Source organism: Cervus canadensis, chromosome 4, assembly GCF_019320065.1.
Source record: "Cervus canadensis isolate Bull #8, Minnesota chromosome 4, ASM1932006v1, whole genome shotgun sequence".
Lineage (NCBI taxonomy): Eukaryota > Metazoa > Chordata > Mammalia > Artiodactyla > Cervidae > Cervus > Cervus canadensis.
The window spans coordinates 48922090-48940682 of record NC_057389.1 but is presented as its reverse complement, the minus strand read 5'-3'; the positions used below and the strand labels follow the sequence as shown (position 1 = coordinate 48940682).

General features: G+C 39.8%; 1 protein-coding gene across 13 annotated transcripts in view; it reads right to left on the bottom strand.

The window, feature by feature from the left end:
- Positions 1–18593, bottom strand: part of HTR4 (5-hydroxytryptamine receptor 4) — a 184035-nt gene that overhangs the window by 130446 nt on the left and 34996 nt on the right. The gene's annotated exons all lie outside the window — the stretch shown is intronic.

The window sequence follows — 18593 nt, the reverse complement described above, 5'->3', positions numbered from 1 at the left end:
AATTTAAAATGTCATATGGTGGGAAAATGGATACCTTTGATGGGGAGGGATAGTAACTGGGTGTTCTGGTGTAGGAAACACATTTCTTGATCTGAGTTTAGGTTACATAAGCCTTTTCATTTGAGAAGATTTATCAAGGTGTACCCTTATCTCGGCACATTTCTAGGTACATTTTATAATTCAATAAAAAATTTACTTAAAAGTAATTAGCCACATTTGCTTTTCTCATCAGGCTCTTCCTCAATCTGTTTTCTCTTATGCAAGTCATTTCCTAGTCCTCCTGATTTCTTCCTTTGACTTTATAATCCAATTTTCATTTGAAAAGATTCCAGAAACACCTTTATCAAAACTGACATCTTAACAAGATAATAACGCCACTTACATAATATAGAAGGTTACAAATACAGAATACTTCATCCCTCATATAGCTGTAACTGTTGTAAAAACAGTAAACTCACAGGCACAGCTGTTCCAAGAGTAACACTTTCTTCTACCACTTCCCCAGGCCAGCTGGGTAGGAAGATGGAGAAGACGGCTGGCTACATAGTTCATTAAATGAGATGAGGAAGGAAAGCATTTTGCAAACTGTAAACCACTAAGCAAAGTAAGATATTACTATACCTATTCCATTTCATAGCTCAGGCAATATAGAAACTCACTGAAATATCTCACATAGCCACAATAAAGGGTGTTGGCTCAGCTGAGTATTATGACCAACTGGACCCAATGGATCTAACATGGCCAGGACATGTTCCTGTGTGTTCTCTTGGGGTCTCTGTTTTTCTCCAAATGTTTGAGTCCTTCTCTGCTACTGCAAGCTAGATTTTCCTAGATAAAGAAAACAAGTATCTGACAGTTCCTGATCCTCATACTCCACAGCTACCACTATGAAGGAGGGTAACATACATTCTCAAGCCTGTACATAATGATGTTTAAAAACCAGCTTTTGAAGTGTTATAAATTTTATTATAATTTGTGTATGTGATGCTATAGATTAAGTCTGTATATAATATTTAGTGGCGGGAACCTATCTTTAAATATATATATATATATATATGCTGTGCTATGCTAAGTCACTTTAGTCATGTCCCACTCTTTGTGACCCTATGAACTGTAGCCTATCAGGCTCCTCTGTCCATGGAATTCTCCAGGCAAGAATACTGGAGTGGGCTGCCATTTCCTTCTCCAATATATACGTAAGAGGGGTATATAACTCAGTTGTCACCTCCATGGATTAGCCTCATATAAAAAATAATAGCATGTTGGAAGTATGCAACTTTTAGTTGAAGGATGTGGATACTCTAGCTATAAAGCCTACCTGGCAATGTTTCTATGCCCCTCTCATTTGAGCAGGGTTCCCGTAAACCATTTCTGAAGAATAAAGCCAGTCCTATCTCAGTTAAGCCTTATTCACCATGGGAGAAATAAAAAGGTATTCTGGGGCAAAGCACTAACTTTGAAATCAGCTTGATCTGGACTAGTGTCTAATTCTGTTCCTTCCTCTTCAGAGAAGTTGATTCATCTCTCAGGCATTCAATTCCTCATTTATAAACTGAAATAAAATACCTGTGTTTTTAACACAGTACCGAGGCATATGATATTTACTTCTTTTCTGTTTTCTCAGAACACCACATAAACAAAAAATGCAATGGGGCACAGACTGGACCAGACAACCTGAGACAGTTTCAACACTGACCTAGCCTGTCCAATTCTCCACCGTCGGAAGTGATAATGAATGTTGTACAAGGGCTGTAATTTATTGAAGATATTAATAGTTGAAGGAAATAAAATTAGTAATTTTCGATGTGTCTTTGTTATTTTTATACCCTTCTCTCCAGTATCCTTTCACCATTTTTCTCCTAACAGGGCCTTAAATTGTTTTGACAAATTTCTCCACTCCCCCATTCAGTCCAAGTGGCTTGGAGGAGGGAGGGGCATCACTTGCCTTCAGAGATAAAGCATGTAACTCAGGCCCAGTCAGTCAGAGAACCACATTTCTCTGGCAACAGTGATGAAATGAAAATGATGAAGGAAAATGATGATGAAAGAAAAAATTAAAAGTACAATTTTGATTCAATGGTTCATCATTGTGCATATGATCTAAGTTGGTCCATTCATAAGAATAAGGATACATGTGTAGGAGCTACCAAGAGAAGATTCTCTATTTTTCTTCTTACTGTGTTTGAATACTTAGAACATAAAACTTAATTAAGTTCTATGGTTTAAACTCCACCTTACTCAATAGGTGAGCTAATGTAGAAGTGAAAAAAAAATAAACTTATTTCTTTAGATTTTCAAAGTTAACTTGGCTAAGTTTTACACTGCCAAGTCCCTGATCACTGGATTCATCAGAACACTGGAGGGTGACAGCTAAGATTATGAATGGTCGAGAAGCCTATATACTTACTCTGTACTAACTACAACTAGAAACTTAGGTAGTCTGGATCACACTCCAAGATCTGAACTCCACCCAAAAATACAGTCTATATAGTCTTGTCTGGATGAAGAGCTATCTTATCAAGAAGCAACTATGGCTATTTTGGAACCCAACGAGTAAACCTGGTTTACCTTTGCACTTACTCAACTAGTATTTATTGGGCATACATTGCGCTAAGGATTTGGCTAAAACAAAACAGCTTCTGCCTTCATAGATCTTAAGACCCTGCAGAGAAAACAAACAGGCAATTATCATATAAAATCATAAGTATTATAATGAAGTATTAGGGGGACACCTTGGAAGGTTATCTAACCACCCAGGCTTGGGTGGTCCACAAAAGCTTTCTGGTAAAATCAACATGTAAGCTGAGACCTGGAGGATGTGATATAACTTAATCAGGTAAAGAAATGGAGAAGAATGCTCTCAATAGAAAGAGAATGCAAGATATGGAAAAACAGAAGTACTTCACAAGGACTGAATGCAATCAGTAAAGGGGAGAGTGGTATGATGCAAGAGAGACAGACCAGGGGCCAAATTGCAGAAATCCTTAAAAGCCATGGTAAGAAATTTCGATCTAATCTGAGAACCACAGAAAATTGATAAAGGTTTTTAAGTAAGGAAGCAGTATAACAAGATTCATGGTTTAGAAATGTCACTCCAGATGCAGTGACAGAATGGAATGAAGGGAGATGAGAGGAAAACATTTCCATCAGTCCTCTGTGTGACCAACGAAGAGGCTTTTGCAGTAAGCCAGAAGAGAGTTGATAATGTTCTAAGAGACAGAAGCAGTAGGACTTAATATTTGATTAGTTTTTGAGCCTGCCTGATCTTCAGCTATCAACTCCTAGGTGGCTAATCAAGATGATATATTTTATTAAAGGTTTAAATACAAAAGAGATTCTTATGTCAGGTAGGGGACTGGTTCACATCACTCAGGATCCCTTTCAAGTCTGTAGTACTTTGTGCTGGCAACAGGGATTAAGAGTAAATAATTACTTATTCACTGATTTCTTGGATAATAGAAGTAGGGATCCCCCTGTTGCCTGAAAATTGGTAAACGATTAGACATAAAAATAAAACATACTACTCATAATGAAGTTGCACTGTGCACTCATTTAACTAACCCTGAGAGAAAGGGAGGGGCCAATTGAATTCTGCAGGCATTCTGCTCACTGCTCCACTGAATGACCACTGCCCCCAAACAAGCGTGAGAAGGGAGCCAGGTAATCAGCTGTTCATTCAATCAACTTGACTCCCACTGTTCCGCACTGGGTACAAACCTTGCCACTCTGGTTGTAATTCTGATTACAATCAGAAATACACAGAATCAGAAAATCAAAAATACACAGTTTTGAGTTTCTAAGAACATGCTTTCCCAAAATATAAGACAATTGCTTCATATTGTTCTCAAGGGAAGAAAAATGGTGATGTAGGTTTACTGAAAGAGGGCATTTGATCTCTACTTTTGTATACTGTACTTTAACTTTTATAGCTTAAGGAATTTTTAAGGATGATTTTTTTTTTTACTATGAAAATACAACTTAGGCACTGACCTTAAAAACCCTTGAGTGAAATTCAACTTCAAGGAAAATAAATAATGGAATTCACTATCCTAAAAGTTGTAGAACCTAAAAATTCCAATTGATATCAATTTTGTAAGTTCCAGAAAGGTTATGAAAAAACACTAGAAAGGTTTCAGAACAATGCTAATATGATGTTATCCTTCCAAAAAAAAAAAAGAAAACATCGTTCGTCACAACTATCCAAGAAAAAGAATCAATGGGGTTTTCTCGCAGCCCTCATGACCTTGCAGATGGATATTCCTGAAGAAATGAGTTCTATGACTGCTTTTCTTTCCAGCTGCTCAGGTAAAATGTGACTCAGGACTTTCATTTGTCAATCAATCCCTCAGGTGAAACAAAAAATATTTTTGTAAAATGTTCCCCTGCCTAAATCTACTCAGAGCATATGATTTAATTTGCAGTTGAGTGATACAGTTTGGGCATTTTCTTTTTCATTTTGTTTTCCATAGTCTTTCTTTCCCTTTCCTCTTTCTATTTTTTGATATAAAATAAAGGACAAGACTTTGTAGTGATTAAGAAGCAAACATAGCAATTCCACTCATGTTGCTAGGCAACAAGGGCCATGTATGAGCTCAATGAATGGATTCTGAGCATCTGCACAAAGGAGAAATAGAAGGAGCCTATGAGTGAACTGTCTGGATAACTGCAAGGGTTATTACTTTTTGACATACATGCTCCTGGATTTTCCTGAGAATGGAGAAGGCACACTTATTTTAAACCTTTCTGGTGGTTTATTTTTCCAAGATGTGTTGAAAATTGTCTTCAATGGAAGGTTGGCACAGTATGCTATAATGATTATCAGCTCAAATGGAGAAAGTAGGTAAAAATGATCTCTGTTTCTATTTGCCAAGTTTAAGTATGCATTCCCCATAACTCTGGCTATTCCAACAGCCTTCAACCTGATCCGTATTTGTTTCCTCCCCATCCACACCAGTTCATCTCACCTAACTGATTAATTACAAGGATGTTTTCTATCATTTTCTATCTCCTTACAAGCAACTTCCATCCCCTATGATCAGCATTTACCCATTCAGTTGTGGTGAAAAATAGAACATTGTTGACAATAATTAAGTCTGGTTTATTTTATTCTTATGATAAAGCAGTGCATAATCATTAACAAAAAGCAGAAAAATAGAGATACATAAATGAATATCAACATCCATTATCCCATTCATGAGAGACAAACAACATAAATATCTCAAAGCATATCAATCTAGATTACTTTCTGTGCATGTACACACAGAATTTTTCCTTACATAATTGCATCACCTGTATACAATGAAGTCATAAAATCAACAAGAGCCAACATAGTATTTAATGGCTTCTATACCGTGTTGGGCTTCCCTGGTAACTCAGCTGGTAAAGAAGCTGCCTGCAATGCAGGAGACTCTGGTTTGACTCCTTGGTCAGGAAGATCCACTAGAGAAGGGATAGGCTACCCACTCCAGTATTCTTGGGCTTCCCCAGTAGCTCAGATGGTAAAGAATTCACCTGCAATGCACAAGACCTGGGTTTGATCCCTGGGTTGGGAAGATCCCCTGGAGGAGGGCATGGAAACCCACTCCAGTATTCTTGTCTGGAGAATCCCTAGGGACAGAGGGGCCTGGTGGGCTACAGTCCATGAGGTCTCAGAGTTGGACGCAACTGAGCAACTAAGCACAGTATATAGCACATACTATGCCATAATAATTTAACCATTTCCATAGAACTTGGGATAATTAACAGCATAAATGACCAGTTGCAGATATTTTTACTAATCTCATTACATTGTTTTGTTTATCTCCTGAACACAACCACCGCTAGCTTTGTTAATTCCCCAGTCTCACATCATTACTTCCTTTCCATCTTTACTAGTATTAGCCAGTACAAGTCTCTTACCTTATTTCTTACAATTATGAATTATTTAGGACTCTCTTTGGTATTCTGGCCTGGAGAATTCCATTGACTTAGTCCATGGAGTTGCAAAGAGTCAGACACGACTGACCAACTTTTTCGCTTCACTTTGGTCCTAAATGTCAGAAACCCCAACTCAAAGCGGCTGAAGCAAAAGTAAATGTATAGCTATACAGTCGAAAGTTTCACTAGCAGGGGCTAGCTGAATGCATAGTGAGATCCATGAACTCAAATAAAATCAATGGACAAGGCCTCACTCCCTCTATCTCCTGGCAATTCCTTCTTTTGTAAAGGTTTAATTCTTGGGAAGGCTTCCCCTTAATAGTGACCAGATGGCTAGTCGACATCTCTAGGCTTCTACATTCTCAGGAATTCCAAGGGAAAGAGCATTCCTCTGATTTAGTCCTAGAAGTTACTCTGATTGTACCTGCCTGAATCAAACACTGTGGCCAGAGGCCAGGTGCTCTAATGAGGGCCAGGCCTAGAGGAAATGCCCATCCTGGAGCCTGGGGACAAAGTCTACCACATCCAATAACCACAAAGCACAAGAGTCAAGGAAGGGTCGAAGCAAAACCAGGGTGCCATTACCAGGGAAAGTGGGCATAGATACTGGGCATTGAGGAACAACAGCTGTTCACTGCCATTATCCTCTGTGCCCCACTTGCTCCTTCAGATCCACTCGCCACCTTTCTCCACCTGGGCTCTGTGTAGGGACCGTATCAATCAGCTCCCTTTCCTCTGGCTTCTGGTTGGGTTTAGTCAAAAGGGGAGTGAGGTCAGAGAATATCTCCAACTCCCTCCTTGCTAGTCTCCAGTTGGCAGCAGCTGTACCCCCATACTAAAGATCACAGCTCCTCTTGGATGAACTTCTACAACCCGCTGCAGGTCCTCTTTGGGTTCTGTTAACAACTCTCTTTCTTTGCTCCTCAAACATACGGGTGGTAACAGCTTCCTGTTGTGTGAGCTCCAGGGTACTCCACTACCCCCTGTTATTTTAACCCTGCACAACTTTACCTCATTCAGATTCTCTTTCCTGGGGACCTTGGCAGGTGCAGCCTCCAGCCAGGTTGCACAACTTATCACTGCTCCTTCAGATCAACCATAAATCTGGTTAACCATTAAAATCCTCATTCAAGAAATAAATGTGAACACTGAAAGTTCAAGGCTAAGGGCTACAGTCAATTTAATACAAATCAACTGTCACTGTCATCTAAGCTTTGGCAACCACAGGAATACACTGAAGATTATAACACATACTAATCATTCCAGCTGCTTTCATATTTGTTGGAGGCACTAGTGGTAAAGAACCCACCTGACAATGCAGGAGAAGTAAGAGACGTGGGCCAACTTGGGTCTGGAAGATCCCCTGGGGAAGGCATGGCAACCCACAACAGTATTTTTGCATGGAGGAACAGTATTCTTGCGTGTTCCTATGGACAGAGGAACCTGGTGGGCTACAGTTTATGATAGAGTCGCAGTCAGACACCAGTGAAGCAACTTAGCATAGTACATCTAGAATATACCTTATGAAGGTTATACATTAATGCTGTTGATCCAGCTTTCCTAGTAAAAACTGAAAGGAAGGAAGGAAAGAAGGAAAAGAAAAAAGAATATAGGGATAAAGAGTTCTGACTTTGGAGTCAGTAAACCTGAAAACTCAACCCAACTTTGCCTATAACAAAGATGTTGGGGTCTTTCACTGGGTTTCATTGTCCTGATCTGTCAAATACTGGGATTTAAATAATATTGTAGTTATCGTAATTATTGTAGCTCGTTAAGTCCTAACAAACTACAATAAATGATGTCTGTAAAACAAATGCACTTACAAACACTGCCAGTTCAAAGAAAATAAAGATACTTTACTAAGTTGGAAAAAAATGTCTCTCCTGACCAAGAAAAGTAAATTCTTTTTGAAAACCAGGCATTCATTTAAGTTAATAATGGAATGGAAACCTGAGGCACTGACCTCAATTCAAAACAAAATTGTTTTTGTTAGGCTTCTTGCCTCAGACCAAAATTTTATGTAGAGACACTGTGGGGCTATCAATAGGGATCTGCAGTGAAGCCCAAGAAAAGCACTAATGAAGCCAGCAGGAGCCCACACAGCCTGGCCATGGACGCAAAGCAAGATTAGAAATACAGCTGCAAGTCTGCAAAGTAAGGAGTCTCTGCACTACTTTGTGTAGTTTGCCTGGCCCAGCCAAGATCGTGGAAGCTGTAGGAAGAAGATCAAAAAAAGGCTGAAGCAGGAAACGAGCTGTAACTTGACAGAGTCACACACACACACACACAAAACAGAAAAACATGAAACATATCAGGTCTGAAGAAGGAGCATGGAAAAAGTAGCTTGTTTATTCAAGAATGAGGCAGTTGATATTATTTAAAAGGATTTAAAAAAACCTTTTAAGCTCTGAGATATTTCATGGTAGAAATATCCATTATAAATAGTCAGGTATAAGAACAGGCAATAGACAGAGTGTGGGAATCTAAGCTTGTGTGTATATTGGGGGAAAACAGAGGGGAAGATTTAGATGTTTACTCAGGAAAAGGTCAAGCAAGGACAGGATACCTGTAGCAGAACCCAGTGAGAAGAATACAGAGAAGAAATCAGAGGCTGAACACTGTGCATTGGCAAAATGGTTTCAAATCACTTGCCCAGTAACTGGTCATTTGGTAGTGTCTGCCTTAAAAACTTCTAAGAAGGATGGTAAGGTCACAGGACCAGAACACAGGAACACAGAGCAATAAACTGGTCTGTAGCATCTGCAGTTAGGGTGAGGGGTGGGGGTAAGAATGGAGAGTGGTGGCTCTTTTGAGTAATTTGTTGACCTTGGAATATGAGTTCTAGGGCTGCACTGTCCATTATGGTAGCCATTAGCCACACATAGCGATTTAACATTTGAAATGTGGCTGGTCTAAATTCAGATGTGCCATAAGTGAAAAATACACATCACAATTTGAAGACTAAGTATTAAAACAAAATGTAAATGATCTCAATAATTTTTATATTGATTACATGCAGATACAATGTTTTGGACATACTGAGTTAAAATAAATTATTAAAATTAATTTGTCTCATTTTACTTATTTTAATACATTTGCTGTGTGTTAGTCACTCAGTCATGTCTGACTCTTTGCAACCCCATGGACTGTAGCCTGCCAGGCTCTTCAATCCATGGAATTCTCCAGGCAAGAATACTGCAGTGGGTAGCCCTTCACATCTCCAGGGGACCTTCCTGACCCAGGGATGGAACCCAGGTCTCCTGCATTGCAGGCAGATTCTTTACTGTCTGAGCCTCAAGGGAAGCCTAGAAAATTTTAAACCACTTATGTAGCAGGTATTTGTGGTCCTCGTTGTAATTTCAACTGGATAGAGCTGTTGTGTAAAGTTCTTTCCACTCTCTACAGGTTTCTGTGATATTATATTGGAGAAGACAAACTTAGCCCTCACTGTCTTTCCTATCTCAAGCAGAGCCTAATTTCAGTCTAAGTAAAAGAAAACCACATTGAGATTAGACAGTTGCTGTATCCACACAACAACTCACATCCACTCAGGAATATATACTTAGAAAACAGTCACCACCACCTCCTCAAGTGTACACCCACTTACCATATACGTACACAACCATACTTATATGTGTCAGAATAATATCCATAAATAGGGAAGGAATATTAGCAGAATCACTAGTTACATTCACATTTCTACTGTTGATGGAAATCTTTTGTTTGAATGGAGGAGAGTCATTAGTGCTTGTTGATAAGAAGAGATTCTTTAAAATTCAAAAGAATGTTTGAACTTTGTGTTTTCCATTTCCTAATAAACAACTAGTTCACTGAGGAGGCAATTCTAGCATAAATCTTCTACCTATTATCCGGAGTTCCAGGACTGCTCATACATAACTGAGTGTGAAAACCAAGCTTCTGTCTTGTAATGAAAACCTCTAGTGTGATTTACCAACCAGCACAGTTGGATCCTACTCTCTTAGTTGTCTTCTCTGGACTTTTGCTCTTTGTGAATCCTAAGAGCCACCTAATTCTTACAGCCTTGTCAGTTTTACTGGACCCTATCACCTGGCACATCCATCTATCAGTACCTGCCAACTGCATCAAACTCTTGGTCTAAATTCTGTTCGGTCCACCATGGTGACACAGTAACTTAACATAATAATGATACAATTATACAAAAATTTGCATAATGATACACTAAAGGATTTCTTTCACAAAGGAACCTCGAAGAACTCTGACTATTGAGCTTAGTCTCCTCTAAGTAAGGATTTGGGCCCATATATTGAACATCTGCACTTTTAAGTGGTCCAGCACTCATCTCCTCTTCATTTGGTAACAGAATTTCCTTTTCCTTGGAGGAAGCATCTTGCTCCTACTCTGGTCCACGTGCTTTGGGCAGGACTGAGCCTGTTCTCCCCACTCTCATTTCCAGGGACAGACCAGAATCTAGGACTAGCCAACTGCCATATTTAGTTCCCCTAGAAATTCAATAGAAATACAGTACAAGCCACAGTGGTTAAGAGATGGCAACATGGATGGAAGGGCTTCTCCCTGGTAACTCAGTGGTAAAGAATCCGCCTGCCAAAGCAGGAGACTCAAGGTCAGTCCCTGGGTTGGGAAGATCCCCTGGAGAAGGAAATGGCAACCCACTCCAGTATTCTTGCCTGGAAAATTCCATGACAGGGGGGCCTGGCGGGCTACAGTCCATGAGGTCACAAAAGAGTTGGACACAATTTAGTGACTAAAACAACACAACAGCACATGGATGCAAACTGGTCCAAGGGACTTAACTGTGGGATTCTGTTAGGAAGGAAGACCTTTGTTTCATCCATATCAGACGCTAGTAGGATGTAAGCCTAAACGTCAAGGCAGTGCTAGATTGAAAGGGCCCTGCTTTCGCAGGATGGTAGAGCAGAGAGACAAATTCTAAGGATCTTGTTTAAGGCCCTGTCCAGCAAGTTGCACTCCTGAACTTCTCAGCTTGGTGAGTTAATGAATTCTCATTGCTGCTGAAGTAACTGCATTGGCCTGAAACTGCAAGAATTCTAACAGCACTCTTCAAATATTTAGCCGCTACATGGATAATCTATATTTTTCCTGTATTTCAAAAGCAGCTTCTCATTAAGTCTCTCCTGTTAATGTAAGCTCATCCTGAATTTCCTTTTTATTTTATCCTTTCCAATAAATCATCCGGAGGGTACACTATCTTTATTAGAACCTGCCATGGAGATCTGGTTCATTTATAACCAAGAGAATTCAAAGGTCACTTCAATATTTCATGCTGAGTTACCTACAGTGCTTGACATCAAGTCATCCTTACTGTTCATTTGGATTATATCCCAGCTCTGGGCTCTTGGCTTCAGTATAGAGACTGAGACCCAGCTGCCAATTTACATTCCAACTTTGCCTGGTATCTAAATGCACCCCTATGTTTCTGACAGCCTCTTGCAATAACCTCCCCCAAAACTCAGTCACTTCATCATCACAGGTCTCTCTCACCAGTCTTCCCACCAGTCCCTAGTACATCTTGTGAAACCTCCCTAAGGACAATGATCTATCTATATGACTTTAAATGGTTGATTTCCAGATTCCCCACTGCTGGATATGAATATTACCATTTGTTGGATTTGCCTAATGCCAGTTGCTTGTTAAAACATCATTTTATGGACTGACCTTTCCATCATGCACCTGTTATGTTTCTCCATAAACAAATGTATCCTGATGTATACTTTGTCATTAGGTATCAGCTATTTCTCACCAAACTTCAGTTAACCTTTCCACATGTCTCAGCCTAGGACAAATACCTAGGTTTTACGTCATGCCTCTAGTTATATATTATAACATCACTGTTATCATGCTGATATACTTAAGATACTCTTGTGTGCACTTACTGGCCAATGTATAGTTTAAAAATAATGTGGGACTGAGAGCAAAAACATCTGAGTTCTAATCTTGGTTCTGTTATATACCAGTGGTATGACTTTAAGCACTAAAAATATCTTTCATAACCTCTCAAATGTTTATTTCTTTTTATCTGTAAGTTAGGTTAATAATAGCTGCCCTATTTTGCTGGATGCTGTGAGAATTAGATAATAATGGATGTGAAACCACAAAGTAAACTCTGAAATACCATGTAAATAAACTATAAATATGAGGTCTTATCATTAGCCAGAATTACTATCTCATGTTGCTTTTCAACTACAAATAGCCACACATATTGTGGATAGTTGGTGAATACTTGTCAATTTACAAATATGTATGTAAGTATTCCTGAAAATTCATTTGTAAAACAAAAAGGAAATGTTTGCCAATGACCTAAGTGAGGGGTTAGGGGAGATAAAAACATTGAGAAAAGAAGATGTAGAAAGTGATGGGTTGTGAAGGAGAGTGGAAGTCCTGGTCAGAGTAGAAAGGCAAGAGAAAAACAAAACTGGAGGAGACAGGGCCAGAGGGATGCAAGATGGCATGCCAGTAATACAATATGGAAGACACAGCAGGGACAGGGCAAGGTGAGAGAGGAGAAAAGGTGTCAGTTATTCTTAAACTAGAGTCATCTGCTGGGGAATCCAGGGACTGAGGGAAAAAGGGCTCCTGGCTCCCCAGTGGCTTTCAGCTGGCTGCCTGACTTTGTCTTAAGGAAAGCCATCCGGTCCAGCGAACTTGGCCCCATGAGGCAGATGCAGACAATGTTTGCTCTGTGGGAAGAGAGGGAGACAGCAACTGAGCAAACAAAGAAGTAGGATGTTGAACTAAGGCACAGAAAATGAGACAGACAGTAAAGGGGCAGAGGCCACACACTTAACAGTCTATAAAATGAAACCTGTTGCCAGACTTGACTATCAAAATATCGTATAATTTGACACAATCTCACCATGGTTACCTTTCTTCACTGAAATACAAAACAATCTGGACTGAACTGATGATTAAATCTAATTTAGCCAATTACCTGGACATACTTAAAAAGAGGATTAGAATTTTCAAGCAGAAGCAGGTGTCTACTTTCCAGGACACCACAGTGGGAATTCTGATATATGGGAGAAACTTCAACTCTCTTAAGGTCCCTGAAGGACCATAATTATGCTAACACTCCAGGTCCTCAGTAGCTCAGTCTCCTCTGAGTATGGAAAAAAGAAAAACAGAAGTAATGCATCTAACAAACTTCTTACTAGAGGTGAGGAAGAATTCTAGAGAATGAGGCAGTCATAGAGAAACAGAATGCCTGCTGAAAAGGACCTAACTTCCTCTGGTCACAGAGCACACAGGGTCCTCTCCCTGGGATGACACAGCCTTTCTCAGAGCCGCCCATCTGCACTGTTCCCCAGGGACACAAGGCACTGTCCACAAAGCACTTAGCACAGGACTCAGGACAAAGAAAGTATTAGGAACGCAAAGCTGTGGTAGAACAAACAGTAGAAATAACAGAATTACTAGTAATAGTTGAAGTAGTAGTACAAGTTGTAGAAGTAAATGAGAAATGGTGGTCTTAGGACTTGACTTAATAATACTGGCTTAATATGCTTCAATGTGACCATCTATAAAATGCAGATGATAAGTGCACCCCCTTCACAGAACTATTATATGGAATGAATGAAAAAGAACTTATAAGGGATTTAGCATAGCACCTACAATATCTTTTTAAATTTTATTTATTTAATCAATTTATTTTCGGCTGTGCTTTGGGTCTTCACTGCTGCGTGGACTTTTCTCTGGTTGTGGTGAATGGGAACTACTCTCTAGTTGTAGTGGCTTTTCTCGCTGTGGTACTTGGACTCTAGGGCATACAGGCTTCAATGGTCGAGGCTCCCGGGCACCAGAGCACAGGCTCAATAGTTGTGGTGCCCGGGCTAGGTTCCTCCTCAACATGTGGGATCTTCTTAGACCAGGGGTTGAACCCATGTCTCCTGCATTGGCAGGTGGATTCTTTACTACTGAGCCACCAGGGAAGCCCCATACCTACAGTACTGAGTGTTTGATATCTGTTAGTGAGACACAGCAGGAATGGTGGTGGTGATGGCAACACTGCAGAAGAGTCCATCCCAGGAAAAGGGACCATGAGCCCTGTCACTAGAGGTCCCATGCCATGAAATCTGTAAAGAGCCTCACCAGAGAGGTCTTTCCAACTTCAAATAAGAACTGGTATTCTTTCCATCCTCCTATCTCCTCTCTAAATCTCATAGCTTCAGAATCCATAACTGCAAGTGAAATTCAGGGTTTGGGGGGTAGGAGGTAGAGGGTAGAGATTGTTAATATCCACTGGGTGCAAACCTGTCTAATATAGGCCTTCAGTGATGATGAGATCTTGCCTAAAGAGTTGTAAGGTGAAACATAAAGACTTTCTCAATGTCAGCTAAATTTTTACCTCCAACACTATAAAATGCTAGACAGTGTACTAAACACTGACCATATGAAATCCAGGCTTCGCAGGTGGTTCAGTGGTAAAGAATTCACCTGCCAATGCAGGAGACACAGGTTGGAGCCCTGGGTCAGGAAAATCCCCTGGTGAAGGAAATAGCAACCCATCCCATATTCTTGCCTGGAGAAATCTCAAGGACAGAGGAGCCTGGCAGGCTACAGTTCATGGGGTGGAAAAGAGTCAGACACAACTTAGCAACTAAAGAACAACAATAACATGAAATCAAGCAAAGGAGGCAGACCTATTAAACAAATAACTACAATCAACTCTGACAATTAAAAACAACTGATAACAGCAATCCATATACAGAGCTCTGGGAGCATAGAGGGCAGGGCGGGAAGGCTTGTAGGTCTGTAGAAGATGAGTTTCAATTTGAAGTGTGAATAGGAAGTTTACAAAATACAGGGGATAGGCATGATCAGACTTAAGCTATAGAAGATGGCCGGTCTGGGACTGTTAAATGAACTGGAGATAAGACAGCCACAATCAAGAAAAATGTTTGGTGACGACACCAATCAGTTTAGAAATAAACGGTGAGGTCTAATGACAGAAATGACAGGATGGGAAGAAGAGGGTTGCAGAGTCAAGGTTACATAATTCTAAATGAAGTAGTGTTAAAATTAAGCTGGTGTAAAAAGGTTGCTAGTTGTTTTTTTTTTCTTCCCCCACAGAGTTAAACCTCATCAGTTCAGCATAATTGGACAGAAGCATGTCACAATTAATCAAATATGAATTACAAATTTTTAAAAATATGACTAACTGCTTAGGGTTTTTTGACTAGATGAGATACTTTAAATACCTTTCAACTTCCCTAATTTTAATTAGCAGCATCAATGTTCCTGCAAACAATTTAAATAAGGTTCTTTGAAGCAAAATTCTTCTCTGAAGTGGACTGAATCTTTTTCTCTTCTGCCCTTCTTCCCACAAATGTGCTTCCCAGATTCCAAAGTTGATCTTTGCCCACAGCCAATTCCTCTTTTGCTAGTGTAAAAAGTCACAACCCTGACCTCAGGCTGATTGCCCAGAGAACTGTTCTGGGATGCCTATAAAATCTTTCAACAAGCTAGACTAGTTGGCTGGTACTTCTTCCCATCAATTAGGAGTGTCAAACTGGATAGCTGTCAACAACACAATCACAGAAAATAACAAGTTTGTAGTTAAAAACAGAAACCTGCCAAATTTTCCTGATTCTCGGGATTCTTTGGGGGCAACTCAACTTATTTTCAAAAACTTCTATCAGTGATACAATGACAAAGTTCAGTTCAATTCCACAACAAGCCACCAAAAAAATCCCTTTTAAGGAGGGAATTTTATCCTATCTTCTACTAAAGTACTACATTGGTTGAAATCCTTAATTATAATAGCCTGTATAAAACTCACATTAAATCAACACACTGTTTATTTTCCAAATACTTGTGCATTTCTTACATCATAACCCTCATGAGTCATTAATTTATTAACCATGAAAAATATTTGACTCAATACTCACAATCACAGTGACTAGAAATGAAAGTACAAATGAAATAACTTAGTACTTCCAGATGTACAGCAGGTAGCTTGTTACCATAGGCTTTCTGAGTTTAGAAATTCAACAGGGTCGTAGTTGTAACTTTTACACACATACTAATTGTGCAAAACTTCTTTATCACTTGTAAGTTAGAGTATGAAACAATTCCTAAAGCCTCAAGAAAGAAGTTGTTTCATATATAGGCAGTCTTTCTAAAGAGCTACATTCATTTTTCCCATGTCTAGAAGATCATTAAAGCTTTGAGGGTCAACATCTATTCCATTCAATCCATCATGCATCATATGGGATCAGAATCTTTCCACAAACATTTCCCCTCTGAGCTCCACACTAATTTAGCCAACTTTCTATTTGTTGTTTATCACAAGAATGTCTCACAGTTTCTTCATCTCTACCAGCTCCAAACTATACTCGATTTCTCCATACACCCTACTCCTTCATGTCACCTTCAAAATGTCTTCCTCTTCTTGTTCATTCAATTTTCTACCAGAAATTCCACTTCTTAACTTCTGTGTCTTCTTCCTCTATCCCTGTTCCCTCAATCTGAGTTCTGGTCCTCATCCACTGTTCTCTGGACAAGTCTCTGGAGTCCCTGAGCCCCTAGCTCCTGTCATCCACCATAATTCAGCCTGCACTCAGTCATCCTCCCACAATACCTGACATGACTTTTCCCTCTTCTGTGCACACTGATCCCATTTCTGGACCTTCCATATCTAGTTTTATTCATTTACTATTACAAATATTTTTCAAATGCTGAGAAGTAGTTTTTTTTTTTTTCATATTTAAAAAGCAACTTAGTAGTTCTATTGGTTCCTGGACAGGGAATCAGATTCATGGCGACAGAATGGTAAAGACTAGATATCTCTTTTAAAAAACTGGAGATACCAAGGGAACATTTCATACAAAGATAGGCACAATAAAGGACAAAAACAGCAAGGACCTAACAGAAGCAGAAGAGATCAAGAAAAGGTGGCAAGAATACAGAGAAGAACTGTATACAAGAAAGCTCTTAATGACCCAGTTAACCATGATGATGTGGTCACTCATCTAGAGCCAGACATTCTGGAGCATAAAGTCAAGTGGGTCTTAGGAAGCATCACTACTAACAAAGCTAGTGAAGGTAATGGAATTCCAGCTGGGCTATTTCAAATCTTAAAAGATGATGCTGTTAAGCACTGCACTCATTTTGTCAACAAATTTGGGAAACTCAACAGTGGCCACAGGACTGGAAAAGATCAGTTTTCATTCAATCCCCAAAAAAGGCAAAGTCAAAGAATGTTCAATTTAGTGTATAATTGCACTCACTTCACACTCCAGCAAGACTATGCTTAAAATTCTTTAAGCTAGGCTTCAGCAGTGGGTGAACCGAGAAATTCCAGATGTTCAAGCTGGATTTATAAAAGGCAGAGAAACCAGAAATCAAATTGCCAACATTTGCTAGATCATAGAAAAAGCAAGGGAATTCCAAAAAAATATCTACATCTGCTTCATTGACTATGCTAAAGCCTTTGACTGTATGGATCACAACAAACTGTAGCATATTCTTAAAGAGATAGGAATACCAGACCACCTTACCTGCCTCCTGAGAAACCTGTATGCATGACAAGAAGCAACAGTTAGAACTGGACATGGAACAATAGACTGGTACCAAACAGGAAAAGGAGTACATCAAGGCTGTATATTGTCACCCTGCTTATTTAACTTATATGCAGAGTACATCATGAGAAATGCTGGGCTGGATGAAGCACAAGCTGGAATCAAGATTGCTGGGAGAAGTAACAACCTCAGATATGCAGATGATACCACTTTACTGGCAGAGAGTAAAGAGGAAATAAAGAGCCTCTTGATGAAGGTGAAAGAAGAGTGAAAAAGCTGGCTTAAAACTCAGCATTCAAAAAACTAAGATTATGGCATCCAGTCCCATCACTTCATGGCAAATAGATGGGGAAACAGTGGATGACTTAATTTTTTTGGTTCCAAAATCACTGCAGATGGTTATTGCAGTCATGAAATTAAAAGACGCTTACTCCTTGGAAGGAAAGTTATGACCAACCTAGATAGCATACTAAAAAGCAGAGACATTACTTTGTCAACAAAGGTCTGTCTAGTCAAGGCCATGGTTTTTTCCAGTAGTCACGTATGGATGTGAGAGCTGGACTATAAAGAAAGCTGAGCGCAGAAGAATTGCTGTTTTTGAACTGTGGTGTTGGAGAAGATTCTTGAGAGTCCCTTGGACTGAAAGGAGATCCAACCAGTCCATCCTAAAAGAGATCAGTCTTAGGTGTTCATTGGAAGGACTGATGTTGAAGCTGAAACTCCAATACTCTGGGCACCTGATGCAAAAAGCTGACTCATTTGAAAACACCCTGATGCTGGGAAAGATTGAGGGCAGGAGGAGAAGGGGACGACAGAGGATGAGATGGTTGGATGGCATCACTGACTCAATGGACATAAGTTTGGGTAAACTCTGGGAGTTAGTGATGGACAGGTAGGCCTGGTGTGCTGTGGTTCATGGGGTCACAAAGAGTCGGACATGACTGAGCAACAGAACTGAACCGAATTTATTGGAAAGACTGATGCTGAAGCTGAAGCTACAATATTTTAGCCACCTGATGCGAAGAGTCAACTCACTGAAAAGACACCTATACTGGGAAAGATTGAAGGCAAGAAGAGAAGGGGACAACAGAAGATGAGATGGTTGGATGGCATCACTGACTCAATGGACATAAGTTTGAA